Genomic DNA, 21,772 nt, shown 5'->3' with positions numbered 1-21,772 from the left:
AGCACAAATCTGCAGAACAGGTGTTGTCTCAAGCAACTAATCAATGACATGAAATACCAGAACTGGCTGGGTTTGTTGAGTGTTACGATTGACTTCATCTTAGAAATATGGCTAAGTCAAAAGAATGGTCCAAAAAGTTAATAGAAGGATATCATTGCCCTTCACAAACAAGGAACAGGATACAAAAAGATAGGAAGGCACTAAATGTTCCTTGAGACACCGTTGGAAGCATAGTTTGCAAGTTTAAAAGTTGAAAGAACAGTGGTTACACTACCCGGACGGAGCAGAACAAGGAAGCTATCAACGACTGTAACCAGATTTCTGAGAAGGTAGGCTCAGAAAAACCCTTGAGTGACTGCAAAATACCTGCAGCAAGACTTTGTGGCAACAGGCACTGAGGTTTCAGAATTCCAAGACGTACACCACTAATAACCCAAAGGCACAGGAAAAGTGCTCAAAATCATATAAATAAGCCACAGAGCTTTTGGGATTCTGTTTTTGCGGAGCGATGAAGCAAAACTGGAACTTTTTTACCCTATAGATCAGCGGTATGTCTGGAAGAAAGAAGAAGGAAGCATATGCTGAAAAGAACACTGTATCTTCAGTTAAGCATGGTGGTGGCTCGGTGATGCTCTGGGGCTGCTTTGCATCCTCTGGAAACCTGCAGCATGTGGAAGGCAAGATGGATTCATTTTTGTATATCAGGAAATCCTAGGAGAATACATCATGCCGTCAGTGAGGAAGCTGAAGCTTTGGCGTCATGGGAGAATGGAGTCATTAAAAGTAGAATTTTCAGTTGAATTTGGGGAAACCACTTGAAACATTTATTGTGTTAAGCTATTTCAATTACTTTTGTTTGATTTGTTCATTGCAAACAGATTAAAGTATGTAAATTTAATCATTTTGATTACAACTGCAGTTAGGCCTCAGTTAAAACTGTATTATGTCTACCTTATTTTTTTTTATTTGTATTTTTGTTAGTATTCCTCAAGCCACAGTTGTAATTCAGGTCACCAGAAGCGCCACGGCAACATGTGTCAAAAGTGCATCCCAAACGGCTATCAATCAGAATAATACAAGTTTTTATGGGCTACAACAATGCTAAGCAAACACATGAAAAAGGCAGTATGGGTCTGACAGCAATGTCTTCAGTATCATCACCTTGCTGAATTTGTAGCTAGCTATTTTCCTAAGGCAATCCAATAAGCTAACTTTATAAACATGCAAATAAAACTTGTTAAAATTAGATTATAGCAGCAAATAATTTGTAATTTTTTGGCATTATGTTGATTATCACAAAAATTAATTTCAACTTGCCTCACCTTTTCTTAATAAATAAATAAATAAACAAATATATATATATATATATATATATATATATATATATATATATATATATATGTATATATATATATGTGTGTGTGTGTGTGTGTGTGTGTGTGTGTGTGTGTGTGTGTGTGTGTGTGTGTGTGTCTTTTAGTGAGGCACTTGCAATTAAAGTAAATGCTGCTCGAGTGTTCGGTGCCAGAATGGGAAAAGCTGGCAATTTGTAGTTTGATAAAGGAAAAATTATGATTGCACGGCTCCTCGGAACTTCAATCTCAGAAACGGTGCGCAATGCGGGTTGTTCATGTGCCGATGTAAACCCAACAAGTTAAGCTAACTCATTTAATTTGAGGAAACTTATTACCTCAATTCAATTAAGTTTATAAAAAACAATAGTTATGAGTACTCTGAACTTTTTTTAAATCGATTCCACTAAACAATGATATTTCTTAATACGCAATTAAACTTTACACTGCATTTAAATACTTTATATAGCTGAAACCTCACTATATTGAGTAAAAATTTTAAAAGACTAACTTTAAATGAACTCAGAGCACTTCATATACACTCGCAATATCACATACAGTCAAATCCAATGAGTTAAGCTAACTCATTACATTTGAGGAAACCGATTACCTCAATTCAATTAAGTTTATGAAAAACAATAGTTATGAGTACTCTGAACTTATCTCAGTTGAGTTAAATAAAAGTATACATTGCAGTCAAGAAATTAAGTGATTAATTAAGTGATGAATTAAGTGATTAGTGAGCGTTAATGATGAACACCTGCTGTTAACAAGCAGAATCACTGAAGGAAAAAGAAACACAAGAACTACAACTGACTTCCAACCACAGCCTTAGATGAAATCAACTTAAGATCAAATATGTTTAAATCTCTCAAGTTCTCAGCAGAAGAGGGTTAAAACCACTACACAAAAAACATTAGCAGCTTTACTTATTACTAACCAGTTTTACTTTTGTCATGCATCTACAGAAGTTGTTATTGAGAATGAACAGAGGTTTAGATGATGATTTATTAAGTTTCATTTAAATACACCATGATAGTGGTCAGTGTTTGCTTTAGTTGGGCTCTTGACCCTTGACTTTACAACACCAGTTTTTTTTCTGGCTGCTGTAACTGAGTGTTTATATAACACATTTGTTATGGCACAAAAGCCAAAAGAAAATATGAACATGTGGTTGCGTTTACATGATGCAAATCAACATTTGGTGACTTGATTCTCTGATCTTTTCCAGAGCCTAATCTCTGAGTAAACAGGTGATGTATTACTTGTATTATTTGATATAACAGAACTCTGATTCTACTGTAAGGTCCATTGTAGTGACAATCTGATTTTTAAAACCTCTATGGTTTCATACTGACTTACACAGACATCAAGAATGAGCATATGAATCTCAATAACGGTGACCAATAAAATAATATTCATGCCGCAATGTGTGCTGGGAGCAATGGATACATTTTGTATTATGCTAGTGCCCAGCATGCATTGCAACATGAATATTTTTTTAATGGTCACCATTGTTGAGATTCATATGCTGAATCTTGATGTCTGTGTGAGTCTTAGAAATACAATACATTTTTGTGAAACTTTTTGTGCAAATTCTTCATATTGTCTGATGAACATAGAATTGCTGGCGCTTATGCGGTTGAAACACAGTTTTGAACAAAATTATTTATATGTGGCCCTTTTTTATCAGGGATTAGACTCTGAATAAGATCAGTGAATCAAGTCACAAAATGATTGATTGTCATCATCAATCCTCAACCATCTATACACAATAAAAAATTTTCCATGACTTTTGTGCCATTACAAATCTGTTTAATAAACACACAATATAGCAGTCAAAGAAAACCTTAAGTGGAAAAAGTCAAGGGTCAAGAGCCCACCTAAAGCAAACGCTGATCTCCATCATGGTGACATTAAACGAAACAAATCATCAACATCTAAACCTCTGTTAATTATAATAATAACTGTATAATAATAATAATAATTCAAACTGGTTAATAATAAGTGAAGCTGGTAATGCTGTTTGTGTAGTGGTGTAATCCTCCTCTTTTATCTTCAGTTTGTTTCATCTAAGGATGTGGCTGGAAGTCAGTTGTAGTTCTTGTGTTTCTCTTTTCTTCAGTGATTCGGCTTGTTAACAGCAGGTGTTTATCACTAATCCTCAATCATCACTTAATTATACAATTATTATTCAATTATCATTCTGGGATCTAGAAATGTTCTATAACTCATTCAGTTTGAGTTCTGTTTCAGTCATTCAAGTTTCAATAATATTTGAGTGCAGTGAACTCGATTTGATTTAGTACATATTACTGTTAGGTTTTACAGTGCATAGCCTACATATCAAATGTGGTGCATGGATGGCCAAACGACAAACCGTCGTCCAGCCGTGTGTCGTCTGCAGCTCACTGATGTGGAGTCAGAGGGGAGCAGAGACTGTCACGCTTTGTAGTGACCACAGGGCCACAGTGCAACAAATCACCACAACAGTGGTTTCCAGGGCTATGCAGCCATTCAAAGGCAAAAGACCGTATAATCTGATGTTTTACACTTTACATTCTTAAACCCTCCATATTTGCACCTCTCTTAAACCTTTCTTATTTGCACATTTGTGGTATCAGCAGCCATGCTCAGATAAATACAGCGTGTGAGTGGTTTACATAACCAGCTTATTTTGAGCTTTCGTATTGGTAAGTAAAAATGTTGACACGTAAATCCTGATTGGTGTTTTAAAACATACAGCTTTTGTGACTGAATGTGACTGTATGAAGCTATGATATGAAGCACATTCTGAAGTTCTTGTTGGTTGTCTGTAGTTAAGCTTATAGGTGTAAACACTGCTTTGTTTCATATGTTTGACACTGCAAAGCAGGGTGATTTTAACACACAATTAAATCAATTAAATTAAACAAATTAAATAAAACACCAATAAAATCTTGTGTGTCAAAATCTAGCTACATAGCTAGAAAGAGAATACAAAGACATCCTTTTGTAAAAGTCTTCTTAAAAAAAAGAAAAATATGGCCATGATTTACCTTTACCTCACATTTCTTATGGCAGGACAACTTGCACACTGCAGGAAAAGGAAAGAAAAAAATGCATTAAATGTGATCATAGAATTATTGGATTCAAAGTTCAATATACAATCATTTACTCTTACTGTACCAATTCACACTACAAAAGTGCTTTGTAACGATAATCTGATCTGTGTTCTACACGCAAATAGGCTATGGCTAATTTCACAACCTCTGCCCATTATATTCCCTGAGTACAAATATTCAGTTCTATTTACACTTTATGTGAATGGCATGTCACTATTTGTATTTAATGCAAACAAGATGCTATTTGTTGCTATGTATGTTTGGTGCAAACAGCATTTACCACTATTTACACTGTAACACTATTTACAGTGAAAATAGCATGTCCCTTGCAAAAACATTTCTTTGCGGCTAACTTATGGGTACTTTGCGGCAAATCTGCAGCAACCTAAAAGCAGTGAGTTTCTCTGAGGTGAGGCAATTTATATAACAAATTATATAAATGACAAAAATATGAAAATAGCGTGAACTTTATGTCAATAGATATGGCTGAAGTTCTGCTAATGTGACAGTTCTTCAGATCTATAGATGAATCATGTAAGTGATTTTTTTTATTCAAAATAGCAAATTAGTTAAGAAACATTATCTATCTATCTATCTATCTATCTATCTATCTATCTATCTATCTATCTATCTATCTATCTATCTATCTATCTATCTATCTATCTATCTATCTATATCTAACTTGTGTCATATTTAATCTGTGTCCCTCTTTTCTCACATACTTTATATTTACCTATGTGAGATTTTCATTTCAATGACTGTAAATATGCTGCCTGCTGATGATGTTAGATGTGATTAGATGAATAGTCATGCTCATATTCTGTATAGCTGTATATATAGATTGTTTAGAAACTCATTTATTTACCAGTTGATCCTGATAGAGAATGAAGCCTGCCCCTGATACTGAAGTCATTGGCAGTCTTAAAAACATGGCTTGTAACAACTCTTGAGAGGTTCCAGCATGAAGGCCCAGGCTTCACCATTCACAAACTCATGGAGGGACTTTAAGAATCATGTGATCTGTATGGCAAGACATCAACAGCATTTAAGTTAAAATTAACAAAGTCTGAGCAATGAAATGAATAACACATGCTTAATGTTCCGTCACCCCATTATACAGTTTAGCTTCACTCTCTTTTTCAGTTCATTTTCAGATCATCTGAAAATGAAAGATGCAGATTTCAACAAAGAAGTGAATTCGTACCTGTAGGGGAGTAGTCATGCTTAATAGGATATGTGAATAAAAAACAAGTAAATGAATGAATTTATAGTGTTTAATGGTTGAGGTTAGGATCATTTTATTTATTTATTTATTTTAAATTGACAAAATGTAATATTGATTGTTTATCTTGGTTATTTAATATTATTTATTGAAATAGAGCTAACCATTGATTTTAATTATGTTTTATATGTTGAAGACACATATTTTTAGAAGTATTGGACATAGTGTTTGATTTTTTGTTGTTGTATTTGAACATGTATTTGTCAAGAGATAATAGTTTTATATATTCAAACCTTCATTGGTATAAAAAATACTTTGAATCTACACCAAAAAGTAGAAGCACTTGTATTAAACTCATATTCACCATAGACTTGCCACAACTGTCTGCCGCAAAGTTGCTGCACACTGTTCGCCACAAAGCTCACATGTAAAAAAAAAAATGAATTTGTGGCAATGTTCACCATAAGTTTGCCACAGGAGTTTGTCAGAACACTTTATTTTTGCAAGGGATAGCTTCTCAGTGAACATCCTGACTGAAACCTATCAAATCATTATACAAATGGCATCAAGGAAAAAAAAAGGAAAGACTGAGGAGCAGAAAGATTAACTTTACTGATTGTGAAATAAAGATTTTCTGATTTTATTAAGAAAGGGAAAGAAGATGGCTAGCATGGTAGGCAGCAAGATACCATTCAACATCGAGTCAAATAAATATTACCGATGCAGCAAGACAGAAATCACTTTTGTTAGTTAGAATTCAGACACATAATATAATGATAAACAGTATATATGTTAAGCAAATATGCTAAGGAAACTGCAATAACGGAAACAAATCAACAGAAATGCACAGAGAAAGAGGCTGGTCTGTGGAATATCCAACGACCACAGTGACCACATATTATGTAAGGTTTGTAAAAAACAGAGCAATAGAGACAGCCAACAATGTGAGGGATTTGCAGGCCCAAAAGTGCCATGAAGATGCACAAATTAATAAACAAATAGGGGGTCAAAGCAAAACATGCTACAGATGTCGGGCTGAGAGGCAGCAGTACTGAGGGTGTCACTCCAAAAAAAAAAAAAATTACATAAATGTGTCAAAAAGACAAGATGTGTCAAACAAGTCAAAAATGGAAGCTGCAGAGTTTAAAGGAGCACAGTGCACAACACAGACAAACAAGGAAAATTGCAAAGAGCACATCACATACAGTACATGGGAAACATAAAAAAAGACGCACAGATGAAGTGAGGATTATTGTAAGTTGCTCACAACACAACTCTATAATTTCACAATAATAGAGCCAATGAATAACTCAGCACCCATAGTACCATACTAAAGCCTGACAATTCAGTGAGACTATGTGGGGACTACAAGTTGACCACAAGCACCTCCAGACTCTTGCCACAGTACTGCCAAGACTTCAAAGAACAGAGCTACGACTGAAGCGAGAAGCATATTAATTATTTATGTAATTATTTTTTCATGATGTTTTTGTGAAGTTGCTTTGTCATATGTCCACACATTTGAGTGCTGTTCTAGTTCAGAGCCCTTCAAGCTAGCGGCTAATTCAGGAAAGCAGCAAGTCTAAAATTTGCACCCTTGGTGAGCGGAGCGAGGTGTGTATTATTTTGGCTTATTATGCATAGAGACCAGTTAAAGGATTAGTTCACTTTTAAAAAAACTTTTGCTAATAATTTACTCACCCCCATGTCATCCAAGATGTCCATGTCTTTCTTTCATTAAGGTTTTTGATGAAAACATTTCTCCATATAATGTACTTCACTGAACCAAACGGTTCAAGGTCCAAATGACAGTGTCAGTGCCGCTTCAAAGGGCTTTAAACGATACCAGACGATGAATAAGGGTCTTATCTAGAGAAACGCTCGGTCATTTAAAAAATAAATAAAAAATGTAAGTTTTATAAGCACAAATGCTCGCCTTGCTCTTTTCTGTGATGCTTTCGTGACGTCACGTAATATGCAATTACGTTGAAAAGGTCACGCTTCTATGAAAAGTTAAACATTTCTATCCTGACGAAAATTTTCTTTTAGGCTTTTTAATATTACAACACCCAGGATACGCACACGCAATGGGCATTTTAAACGATAAACTGACACAAAGACATTTGAATACAGTATGTGTATATGGTCCTCCTTCCGCACATTTGTAAACACTGACTCGGTGAAGCGTGACCTTTTCAACGTAATTGCGTATTGCGTGACGTCACGAACGCGCATCACAGAACAGAGCAAGGCGAGCATTTGTGCTTATAAAACTTAAACTTTTTTATTTATTTTTTAAATGACCGAGCGTTTCGCTAGATAAGACCCTTATTCATCGTCTGGTATCATTTAAAGCCCGTTGAAGCTGCACTGACACTGTCATTTGGACCTTGAACCGTTTGGTCCCCAGTGAAGTACATTATATCGAGAAATGTTTTCATCAAAAACCTTAATTTCTTTTCGACTGAAGAAAGAAAGACATGGACATCTTGGCTGACATGGGGGTGAGTAAATTATCAGCAAAAGTTTTTTTTAAAAGTGAACTAATCCTTTAACAAATAATATTTAAACCTGACTCTGGGATCTGTGGTCCCATCCCCCCAACAAGGGCAAGAAGGGTCTTTGGTTACCATGACTACGATCAGATAAGTTGGTTTTATTGCTGTTAAAAATGTGATCACGTGGTCAAGACAGAGAATACAGAAACAGACTTTAAAACAGAGTTGTCTGCATTAATCAGACGAACTGATCTGTAAATGAACATGCATCCCAGAAACTGTGTGGATGATTTACTGTCTTGTGTGCTATTATGTATTTGATACTACAGTATGTATTTTATTATACAACCAACGGTCAATGTAACCCCAGTGTGTGTTTGTAGCTGAACATTAATGGACACAAACGGGAAGGCAGATGTCTAACCACACTTGAGATAGCATCATAAATCCTCCCCACAAAGGAATCTCTTGCTTAGCCAACCCTGAAAAAACCTGTGGTGGCGATTTTATGATATTCATTGATCTTTAGTAAAATATGGATGATTCAAAGAATGTCACATGTGTGACTCTCACTTGTAGTGAGAGAAGATTCTTTTTATGTACTTGGGAAGGCAGAAGGGAGAGACACTCCAGAGAACAGACGAACGAGGACCTCTGACCTAGAATGTCAGAAGGCCGTTTGGTGAAGGAGGGCTTATGGGCCAACTAGTGACGAATCTAAACTAGTGTTATGGCTTCCTTGTCTATGGAAAACCACTGGATGGAAAACTACTGTGGGAGGAGGGCTCTGAAGAAGAAGGCCTTGAATCTTAGATAAAAGGTGGTTCAGTCTGTCTGGGGGTGTGTCACTCTTCTGCACAGGGTAACAACTGTGTGTTAGACTGCTCCTATTCTTGCAAGAATAAATACTTATAATTTTTATAATTTGACTCTGAGTCTCCCTTACGCAGTGATGTTTGTTTGATGAATTTTTGCCACAACAAACCCTTTGTCAGGCTTTAAATAGCCAATACACAAGCCCTTCCCTCTCTTGGCCTTCTCTCGTACGTTCGGGTTGCTGTCCTGCAGGGTCCACCAGGCCCCAGACCCCAGGGCAGCAGGCCTTGACTCACAACCAGCCATGTGCTCATTCAGGAGAGAGAGAACTCTCTCAACCACAACAGAATCAAGGACAACCTCAGGAGTTTGGCACAACATCTTCTTTCAATGCAGAAGAAGTCCATCGTAATTCCCACCATTTGCTCTGCATGTCCTCCCTGGCCCAGGGCCGGCAGGCCACAATCTGCACTCCAGCAATGAGAACAGAGTCAAACTACCCATGCAAGTTTATCATATCTTCTTCATCCAACGGAGAAGAAAACATTTGACACTCACAGAACCATCAACAACTTAAATTTTCAACAACTTCAAGAATTGTGTCCACTGCACAGGCCATGCAAGTGTACATTTAATGAGGGGCTCTGAAAATGATAAGCTGATGGTTCTTTACATAGTTAAAATTATATTTTCCATAGTTCCATTTCCTGTTTCCGGTTTCATTATGTCACACCATTTTACCTATACATGTGTGTATGTGTTTTTAGATTAGTTATGTTTTTGATTTAGTTAATAAAACTTGTGCACAATACATATTTGGTTCTGATTCTCTGCTTGCAACAAAACTTACTTTCTGATTTAGATGTTGACTATAGGCTCTTAGTAGTACTGTACTGTAAGAAAGACATTTCCCTTCCCCAGAAATGAATATTTTTTTTTGAATTAATAAACAATTAACGCTGAGTGTTCATGGGACAAACTGGTGGGTTAATTGTAATATTAATTTTACAACATTAAGTTAATTATATTAACTGATCCAAATAATCATAATCAATTATAACCAGTTATTATTGATTATTAATATTTCATAGAGCTAATTCGTTACATGAAAGTGAGCAACTTATTGTTTTTTATGTGTTGTTATTTTTAATGTGCATTGCACATATGTCAGCAGCCATATCACCCTGTAGCCCAAGACTGGTTTCCCACTGAAGCTAAGCAGGGTTGAGCCTGGTCAGTACCTGGATGGGAGACCTTTTGGGAAAACCAGGTTGCTGCTGGAAGAGGTGTTAGTGAGCCCAGCAGCGGGTGCTCACCCTGTGGTCTGTGTGAGTCCTAATTCCCCAGTGTAGTGACAGGGACACTATACTGTCAAAGAGCACCGTCCTTCGGATGAGACGTTAAACCGAGGTCCTGACTCTCTGTGATTACAAAAAAAACACAAAAAGAGTAGGGGTGTAACCCCAGCATCCTGGCCTACTAATTATCCCCATATACTGAATACTGATTGGCTTTATCACTGTCTCCTCTCCACCAGTAAGCTGGTGTGTTGTGGGCGTTCTGGTGCAGTATGGCTGCTGTCGCATCATCCAGGTGGATGTTGCACATTGGTGGTGGTTGAGGAGATTCCCCCTTCTATGTAAAGTGCTTTGAGTGCCGAGAAAAGCGCTATATAAATGTAATTAATTATTATCATTATTATATACACAAATGCATGATTATGCACTGTAAAAAGAGGTGAGGATTTATTTGTAAATTTGTGTCATGCCAAAGAATCATTAACCAGCTATTTGTGTGGTTACTTCTAGTTTTCACGGTGCTCATGCTGAATCTAGAAGAATAAAAACGGCTGCACCCGTTGGAGACTCTCTGCCATTATTTAGGAGCCAAGGGCTGCTACAATGAGAAACTCAAGCTGTCTGTATTTGATTTGAGGAGTTGGATGTAGACAGACAGGTTGGTTCATCATCAGAGCAGCCTCTCAATTAGTCGTGTTCGAGGAGCTGCTCAAGGTTGTTACTCGTGCTATGGCCACACATGAAGTTGAATTTGGAGTAGCCTGACGAAAAGAGGCAGAGGCTTTTAACCGAGGTTGTTGAGACAATTCTGAGTTCTAGGGAAAGTTCCACCGGGAAGTTCCACCAGGAAGCTGTATGGCATAAAACTTTGTATTATGGTGCGAGCAGCGCCACCTGAACCCAGTCAATTGCTCGGTATGTTCAATGCTGGAGTTCCTTCAAGAATGCTTTCAATGGGTTTGACCCCATCTACACTAAAGATCTACATGGCTGCCATTTTATCTAGCCTCATATGTTTAGACGGAGCTTCTGTTGACATCATCTGGTGTCTCGGTTCTTGTGAGGTGCTAGACGGCCAGGGTCTCAAGTCCTGCAGGGTTGATCTTATCTCAGCCTGCTCTCAACAACTGTCTTGTGCAGAAACAGCCTTACGGGACAGGCACTGTCTCAGGTTACATATGTAACCCGGTTCCCTGAGAGGGGAACAAGATGCTGTTTGATTATTACTGTTGCCTTAGAGTTGTTACTCTATTAATTCTGTATGTGATTTTAATTTCAAACTTAATTTGGGTTTATTTTAACCAAACAATATAGTTAAAAAAAGTTAAGTTAAATAAAACAGCCCAGCATGAACAATAAAACATTTAGGATACTATCATACACCCGGTGCAATGCAGCACCAAGCGTGACGCAAGTGTTTTTTGCTAGTTTTAGCCTGAAGCAGATATCATTTTCAAGTCCTGTGCCACGTTGTTAAAATAGCAAATGCATTTGCGCCTATTAATGCGGCCATGGGCGTGCAGGTCTGAAAACAAGGTGTGTTCAGGTGCATTGTTGGCAAATAGCTATTTTGAGGAAACTGAAATAGACAGCGCCATTGACCAACAAAAACCTAGTCTAAAGTCAATGGTGCCATATTTTTATTGTTATTTAAAGATCACGTAAGTTATGTGCGCCTATAGGCGGGTAAACAGCGCGCATACACTCTGCTTATTACCAGAGGTGGAAAGTCCAGGGGTCAGAAAGTAAAAGTCCTGCCATATGTTTATTCCACCCATGAACTCAGTCAGCTGATTTCACTAATTAGTTCTATCTCCTGGCTGAAAAACTGTGCTAATTAGCAAATCCAGGTGATTGGAACAAAATACTGAGGAGGACTTTTACTTTCTGAACCTGGACTTTCCACCTCTGCTTATTACACACACATGCAGCAGCACACAAACTACCCAAATATTACAAATAAAATGATTAAAATGTAAGATTAATATAGTGTACATAAAGATATGGTGAAATCGTCTCAGGTTACGTATGTAACCCTGGTTCCCTGAGAGGGAACTCGAGCTAAGTCGAGATGCATTGGGAACGCCCTGCGTGATTGCGTCATGAAGCAAGTGTATATTCAGTCCAATGGAAAGACGAGACGTCATAGGCGGGTGACGTCATTGACCAGGAAGCTATAAAGCACCCTTGAGATCAGACCGCGCCAGCTTCTGAAAAGCAAGTCGATCACAGGCCTGCAGGGAGTATGGCAAGGCGACGCAGCATCTCGTTCCCTCTCAGGGAACCAGGGTACATATGCAAACTGAGACGTTCCCTTTCAAGGGAACTTGAGCTGCGTCGAGACGCATTGGGAACCTTATACCCATGACGCCATATGACAAATGCCTCTTCTGTGTCAAGTCAATGCGCACACTAAGAAGAAAGCACCCTAGACCCTGGAGTGGAGCCAAGATCCAAGTCATAAAATCTAACAAATGTATGCGGTGAGGACCAACCTGCCGCATTACAGATGTCGTGGAGAGAAACTCCTGAAATTAAAGCTTTAGAGGCAGCCATACTCATAGTAGAAAAGGCCCAGACAGCTAAAGTTTAAGGCTGTCCGGCCACTACATAAGCAAGTGAGATAGCCTCAACTACTCACTTGCTCAATATCTGTTTAGATTTTCCTGATTAAGGTGGAGGACAGAAGGTCTGCAGCACAAATGACCCACAAATTTAGTAGGGACCTAGGAATACAACCCGGCCTGGGGTGAAGAAAGACTATCACCATACCAGGTGCAAATCCAAGTACGTGCAGGCCTCAGCCTCATGTACCACGGAGAAGACGAAATAAGGATCTCTCCTCAGAGACAACCCCCGCAAAGAAACATTCATTGCAGAAATCAAGTACTGTACCATAGAGCAGATAGCGCACCAGGCAGAGAAATGTTTACCTTTAAATGCATATTCAGTCTTCTCGTGGAGGGAGCTCTAGACTGGAGTATGCTCTCCACGACCTCAGTCGAGAGACCTGAATCTATGAACTGGGCCCACTCAGAGGCCGAGCCCACAGTATCCATAAATCCAGATGAGGGTAACTCCCAGGAGCAAAGATATCGGGAAATGCGTACAGGTGTAGCCTCGACCACACCTAATACATCGCATCCAGTCCAAGCGGAGCTGGATGCGTCAGGGATAACCACAAGGGCAAAGTTTTAACCGAAGTTCTCCCAAAGAACCACCTCGGGGTGAAGTCTCCATTCCCCGGGCCTCAGCCCCTGCTTCAACAGGATATCTGCTCTGATATACGAGACCATCAGTGTGTTGTCCAGAAGGACAGGCACATGGTGACCTCTCGGGTCTGACAGGAAGTATTGAGATTCTCGGAATACCGCCATCATATCTGGCCATTTATGTGCAAAAAGGAAGATGGTCCTGCCAAAGACCCTTTGCCGAGTGACCACTCACGATCACCCCCCACTTGTGAGGGAAGCATCCGTCGATAGCATTAAGTGTCGACAAGAAGCCCCAAACACTGAGCCTGGGCGAGGAACCAAGGTTCTTCCACATGACCGAGGCAAATAGGCATAGCCGCGTGACCTTGATCATGCAAAAACGGATTTCCACTCGGAGAAAACCCCTTGGTCCTGAGCCACCACTGCAGGGGTCTCATGTACAGAAGGCCAAAGGTAATTACGTTGGACGCAGCTGCCATGAGACCCAACAGTCTGAAACTGTTCCACAGTGAGTGACTGGCCTAGTTTTACCCCATTTACGACGAATCGTTTATAATAAACCTAGAAAAGTGGTCCTCTAAGCTGGGAGGAGCACACTCTTCTTGCCGTTGAATCGCAACCTAGGCCGAATTGAAGAACCCGATACTGGTATGCTTCGCCCCCGAAAGCAAACCTCAGGAACGTCCTGTGATGAGGATGGATAGATAAGTAAGCGTCCTTCAAGTCTATTGTGACAGACCAGTCCTCGGGCTGAATCTGTGACACAATCGTATTAGCGTAAGCATACTCCCCAGGCGCGTACGAAGCCCTCACCCTCTTTTGGAACAATGACGTAACGGCTGTAAAACCCTGACTGGGAGGAGGAACCCCTTATAGCTCCTTTTTGCAGAAGTGTCAGTACTTCCTGCTCCATAACCAGAGCCTGCTCGGGGTCCACCACTGTGGGGAGGAGCCCTAGAAATCTGGGCGGACGAGAACCGAACTGAATTCTGAAACCCTTTTCTATAGTGTGCAGGACCCACTGAGAAATTTGTGGCAGTAGTTTCCACGCTGCCAGAAATTCTACTAAGGGCACCAGTCTCTCGAGACTGGCCTCTAGATTTGGTTGAACAGTCACTTCAGTGCCCTGAAGCGGCGAACTGGCAGGGAACAACCGTTCGACGACCCTCCTCAGACCCTCCTCGTATGGTGACACTGACACCTCGGTGCCCTGAACAGGGAACCGGCAGGGAACAATCGAATTGGTAGCATTGCGACCCTCCTCAGAGAGTCACACCCCAGAGGGCGCTGAGTAGAAACGATTTCTCAAAACCGTCCCTGCCCCAGAGGAACCCACAGAAGCATGATAGCCTCAGTGTCAGGACTTCTTGTCTAAGTTTCATTAGAGGTAACGACAGTCCTCAGATCTTGCCTACCTCTAACAAGCTTAGTTCCTACGACCCTCCTCGGAGAGTCGCACCCCAGAGGGTGCCGAGGAGAAACGATTTCTCAAAACCTTTCCTGCCCCGGAGGAACCCTCAGAAGCCTGATAGCCTCAGCATTAGGACTACTTGTCTAAGTTTAATTAGAGATAACGACAGTCCTCAGATCTTGCCTCCCTCTAACTAGCTTAGTTCCTACGACCCTCCTCGGAGGATCGTTGGAAAAAGCAGGCACCTTGGCGCCCTGAAACGGTGAACCGGCAGGGAAACCGAACTGACTGCTCTACGACCCTCCTCGGAGGATCATTAGGGGACGCTGACACCTCGGTGCACATCCAATACAAGTCAATGGAGTTGGACAAAAACTACGATAAAACCTTTTGGAAAGCATCTTTTGCAGCGATTTCTGTGTGAGCATATCAGTGAACCCCCCTGACCACTCGGTGACTTTCACGTCTTTGTAAACGAAAGTTTAATTTGTTTTAGGAAGGATTATTCCAGTGCACCTATGCAGCCGAAAGCGAAAGAAACCGAAAATTCTCGGGACAGCAGCATGTGTCCATATTTTAATCTTAAGGGTCCGCCCCGGCCGCCCGAAGGGTCGTCTCCGCCCCGGCCGCCCGAAGGGTCGTCTCCGCCCCGGCCGCCCGAAGGGTCGTCTCCGCCCCGGCCGCCCGAAGGGTCGTCTCCGCCCCGGCCGCCCGAAGGGTCGTCTCCGCCCCGGCCGCCCGAAGGGTCGTCTCCGCCCCGGCCGCCCGAAGGGTCGTCTCCGCCCCGGCCGCCCGAAGGGTCGTCTCCGCCCCGGCCGCCCGAAGGGTCGTCTCCGCCCCGGCCGCCCGAAGGGTCGTCACCGCCCCGGCCGCCCGAGGGGTCTTCACCGCCGTGGCCGCCCGAGGGGTCTTCACCACCGTGGCCGCCCGAGGGGTCTTCACCGCCGTGGCCGCCCGAGGGGTCTTCACCGCCTAGCCGCCCGAGGGGTCTTCACCGCCGTGGCCGCCCGAGGGGTCTTCACCGCCGTGGCCGCCCGAAGGTCCTACTGCTCCGCCGTGGTCACGTCCTGCTCTGCCCTGGCCGCCTGCTCGTCCTGCTCCGCCCTGGTCGCCTGCACAGCCTGCTCCGCCCTGGTCGCCTGCACGGCCTGCTCCGCTCTGGCCGTCTTTCCAGCCTCAATCTCCAGGCCCTCTTCCGCTCCACGGGCCTGGCCCTCCATCCCGCCCCCGGGTCCGCCTCCGCTCCACCTCCCTCCACCTCCCGTCTGGAATCCGCTCCTTAAAGGGGGGGGCTATGTAACGGTCACCAGCTGGAGTGCCCTTGAGAGCCACCAGAGGGCACTCCACATAAGACTATCACTCACAAACTACATTTCACATACTCACTCCCCGGACTCATCATCACTTGTCATTGAGCACATTCACCTGTACCTCATTCACTGATTGTATTCACCTGTCTCATCATCCTGTTAGTCTGTCTATTTATACCTTGTTCATTCATTCACTCATCGCGAAGTCTTGTTTAAGTGTCACACTGCAATTCTGAGCGTTTTTCCCTGTTTTCATGTCTTTTGGTTTTTGGATTTCTTGCCCTGTTCCCTGGATTACTCTTTTGCCTCTGACCCCTGCCTGTTTGTTTGTACGGACTGCCTGCCTGTGTTTGACCTTGCCTGTTCTTTGGATTACCCCTTAATAAACCTGCATTTGGATTCTCCACCTTCTTGTCTTGGAGCAGTTCATGACAATGACATACATATTATGAGCTAAAATCAATGCGCAAATTAATATTTGTTTTAACAGTGAATGAGTACGGAAGCCCTGAACCGCAACACATCGTAAAAATGCAATGACATCAATTGCAATGATATTTTAAAAATATGTATTTTTTAAAATATAAATATTTGTTGTTGGACTTCAAATTTACCTTGATTTAGTTTTCTTTTCTTTTAAGAACCTTAACTATAATAATATAATATAATATAATAGTCCCTTACATTTACTGGAACAAATAAAATAAAAATATGTTGCGGCTAAATTTTGCAAAATCATATAACCAGTTTGCCAAAACTATAAGGAAAAATTAACGTTATGGTCTGAGGAGACCAAGATTGATCTAAAAAGCTGAAAATGAAAAGAACTTTCACCTTTCAGCACGACAATGATCCAAAACATCTAAATCTACTAAAGAATGGATTCAGCAAAGGAAGGTTAATGTTTTTGAATTGCCCAGACCTGAATCCTAAAGAAAATCTGTGTCCCGAATCCCGAAGAGGTACGTGCACAGGAGATGCCCTCGGAAATTAACAGATCTGGAACGTGTTTTATAAAGAAGTGTGGGAAAATATTACCAAGATGCCAATTTATCTTGTCTCATTTATTAGATCCAACCCGATCTCACGGCAATTCGTACGAATTTTACGAGGTGGCTAATTCGTACCAATTCATACGACCTCACTCGTACAAATTTGTAAGTTTTTTGCTAAATGGTACACATTTTACGATTTGCCAAAATCGAATGAATTCATACGAATGACCTACCCCTGACCCCGCCCCTAAACCTACCCATCATGTGGGTTTAGACAAATCGTACAAATTCGTACGAGTGAGGTCGTACAAATTCGTACGAATCAGCCACCTTTTAATCACTCGTACAAATTCGTACGAATTGGTCGTGAGATAGCGTTGATTAGATCACAAAACAATCCAGCTTTTTTAACAGGGGTGTGTAGACTTTTTGAAACTGTGATCCCAAAACCCCAATATGACACCACCCTGAACCACGAGAAACTTGAAATGTTGCACCCCTAGAATGCACCATGTAAAATTGTAAAACTAAACATATTTCAGTCATGCCAACTCTCAGGATAAACCTGTCCTATAGCATGTTATTATGGATATGACAAGTAGTTGGTCACAGTGGATCTGCTTACACTGCTGATGCATTACAAGTACAAAGCTGTGCAACTGCTAATAGCCTACATACACAGACATGCTGCAGTGAGCAAGTTGACATGCTGCTGTAGTTGCACAAATGTACACTTGAACATAAAACACAAACCCCCACCATCACCACTCCAGAGAGCCATCTTATCAGCATGCATCTACTTTAGTGTCCTTAAAAAGACATCTAGCAACCATTTGATTATATAGAAGGTTTTGTTGATTTTAAAAAATAATTATATTGGTAGCTTATCACCAGCTTACCAGAAAATGACCGTAAGTGAGACTACCGACATTTTAGAAGTAAAAGGAGCAAGCGAGCTGATTGGCAAGGCAGAAGTCAAGAACCTATCAAGTTTAAATGATTTATGTAACAGTCATTCTATTTTTGATGTTGGATATATTGTATTGGGGTTACTACTGAAGAAAATAATTGACCCTGCCATTGTAGAAATGCACTATTTGCAATTTTGTATACACAATTCAGCCATGGTTCTTCATGGTTATTGTAGGAGAGAAAGTGTCCAATAAAAGGGATTACCAAAATAAAGTGTACAGTATTCGGCTTGTTATGTGATCATGATGTCAGCTCCTGAGGTGACCAGCTCCATATAAAGTAAAACCGCTTTCATTAGGCTGATTAATTATGTGACTATATTTTAACTCATTTGAGTGTACTTGATTTAATAAAAAAATACTAAATTCTAAGTGTTATTATTAGCATACATTTTGAATGATACACAAAAATGTTCGAAAACCAGTAAGTATCTGGTGTGACCACCATTTGCCTCACGCAGGATCATCTCCTTTGCATAGAGTTGATCAGGATGTTGATTGTGGCCTGTCGGTCCACTCTTCTTCAATAGCTGTGCGAAGTTGCTGGATATTGGCAGGACCTGGAACACGCTGTCGTATATGCCGATCTAGAGCATCCCAAACATGCTCAATGGGAGACATGTCTGGTGAGTATGCTGGTCATGCAAGAACTGGGATGTTTTCATCTTCCAGGAATTGTGTGCAGATCCTTGGAACATGGGGCCGTGCATTATCATGCTGCAACAAGAGGTGATGGTCGTGGATGAATGGCACAACAATGGGCCACAGGATCTCATCATGGTATCTCTGTGCATTCAAAATGCCATCAATAAAATGCACCTGTTTTCATTGTCCATAACATACGCCTGCCTATACAATAACCCCACCGCCACCATGGGCCACTCGATCCATAATTTTGACATCAGCAAACCGCTTACCCACACAACACCATACACGCTGTCTGCCATCTGCCCTGTACAGTGAAAGACCGGGATTCATCCATGAAGAGAACACCTCTCCAAAGAGACGCCATCGAATGTGAGCATATACCCACTCAAGTCAGTTACGTCAAGTCAAGACCCCGATGAGGACGACGAGCATGCAAATGAACTTCCCTGAGACGGTTTCTGACAGTTTGTGCAGAAATTCTTTGGTTATGGAAACCAATTGTTACAGCAGCTGTCCGGGTGGCTGGTCTCAGACGATCTTGGAGGTGAAGATGCTGGATCTGGAGGTCTTGGGCTGGTGTGGTTACATGTGGTCTGCGGTTGTGAGGCCGGTTGGATGTACTGCCAAATTCTCTGAAACGCCTTTGGAGACGGCTTACGGTAGAGAAATTAACATTCAATTCACGGGCAACAGCTCTGGTGGACATTCCTGCAGTCAGCAAGCCAATTGCACGCTCCCTCAAAACTTGTGACACCTGTGGCATTGTGCTGTGTGATAAAACTGCACATTTTAGAGTGGCCTTTTATTGTGGCCAGCCTAAGGCACACCTGTGCAATAATCATGCTGTCTAATCAGCATCTTAATATGCCACACCTGTGAGGTGGATGGATTATCTCGGCAAATGAAAAGTGCTCACTAACACAGATTTAGACAGAGTTGTGAACAATATTTGAGAGAAATAGGCCTTTTGTGTATATAGAAAAAGTCTTAGATCTTTGAGTTCGGCTCATGAAAAATGGGGGCAAAAACAAAAGCATTGCATTTATCATTTTCACGAGTTCACACTTACATATAATTTGAAGGGGTAAAGTTTAATGCGTATTTGGCGTGCTGTCCGGAGGGAGGGCTCCGAGCTCTGAGTTCGGCCCGAACCCAGAGTACTCCCCCCGTATGTAAGTGTTTAGGAAGCGTGGAGAAGGGGTGGTGGAGGGATGCTGCAAAACTGTCAATGGGATGAGGTGAGACTGCTGAGTCTATATATACCTATTACCATTGATTGCTGAGTACTCTCCACTTGTGTTAATTATCTGTGTTAATTATCTGAACGTGCTCCTCCCGAACCTTGTTAATAAAACATCATTTGTTCTATATATATTGAAATAAAATATATATAATGTATCTCTTCATTATTTGACTTTAAGAAATGCTGCATTTGGCATATCCAGATTTCAAAATATGCAATATTAATTTTGGCGATGATAGTGCTGCCATCGAAACTTAGGGTTCCATCTCTTCCAAATGACAGTAGTTATGGCGTGAACGAAGCACAAGCTCGTTGTTTTGGTTCAGGAGGAACTGTAAATGGTGGCTGCTGTTTCTTTTGCAGTGCAAGGTGACTGACATCTGTCTAGTGTCGAATTCTGCATAGCATGAAATGCGCTGATGACGTGTGATGTCTGCGCGAGCAGGGTGCGTGCGTGGAGGTATGAAAAAACAGGGCAAATTCCAAGCGGGAGTGAGCATCCCTTTGCCCTACTAACTCTTAAGGCCAGAGCCCTTAAAGTGGGGACTTTGGAGGGAGTATGGCACTTGTGTGTCATATGAAGCCATTTGTAATGCACTTGACAAAGGGAGCAATGAAAGACCATGTCATTTCCTCATTAGCTTCACATGGAGAGTTAGCACAACAACGCTAGGCAGCGACAAAAAGAATACCTTATTATTGGTGTTAATATGAAAAAAATAAATGCACATTTACAATTAAGATTTTAAAATATGCTTTAAATGTGTTTGTTCTCTATCTGCTCTTAACTTTATAAATAAAGGATTAAACACATACATCATTAAACAATTCTTATCTATGAAACCTTTTTTTAAACTTAATATGAAATAAATGACAAAAATGTGTGTAATACTGTATATCACAACAAAAAAAAGGACTTGTCTATAAACTATTAAAATACTTCCTTAAAGTGACCATAGCATTGTTCCCTTCGCTAACAGGACGTGAAGAGACTTTCAACCAGCATAACAAAAATGTTTCTGGAACAAATCACCTACCCTGCCTCTAACGCATTCATTTTGACAGCACTAATATACTGTATTAGTCAAGTGATTATGGCTTTGATCAGTACTTGAATACTCAGGTTTGCATGCCCATCCCTAATGTAAATTAAGGAGAGTATCAGTATACTAAAACTACTTTTGTGAGGAAACATGATAATCTTAGCAATGCTAAACATGTGCTAATCTTCACTGTTTTTTTAATTAGTTAATTTGGAGTAAGCTATTTTGCAGCTATATACAGTATGACAACAACAACAACAACTAATGTTTTATAAGAGTCACATGCAGACATTTCAGTATATGACACAACTTATTAATTTATATGGTGTCCACAAACATTAAGTGACTGATCATGTGTGCCTCTTAGAGAAAGCGTAATGGTCAATTATAACTTTTTCTAATGGTAAAGCAATCTGGTCAAATTCTTTGCTTGTACAAATCTGTGAAATATATGTTTTGGTAGTTTCAAAATATTTTTTTTCGAAAATGCTGAGCATTACATTAATGTTCCAGATGTTTTGCTGTGCTTAAAGCTCTGTTCTGCTTCAATTTCAAAGCACTTTCTTGAATGACAGCTGTATGTTTTGACAGCCACCTAAGATTTATTTTATAATTTAATGTGACAATACCTGCCGTTTTGCAGTAC

General features: G+C 40.8%; 1 protein-coding gene across 1 annotated transcript in view; it reads right to left on the bottom strand.

The window, feature by feature from the left end:
• The window catches only part of tns1a (tensin 1a), a 116,576-nt gene that overhangs the window by 72,866 nt on the left and 21,938 nt on the right, over positions 1-21,772 (bottom strand). The window lies entirely within an intron of this gene.

Source organism: Phoxinus phoxinus (assembly GCF_949152265.1).
Source record: "Phoxinus phoxinus genome assembly, chromosome: 11".
NCBI lineage: Eukaryota > Metazoa > Chordata > Actinopteri > Cypriniformes > Leuciscidae > Phoxinus > Phoxinus phoxinus.
The sequence above is the reverse complement of the archived record's forward strand: the minus strand, read 5'-3'. Positions and strand labels throughout refer to the sequence as shown.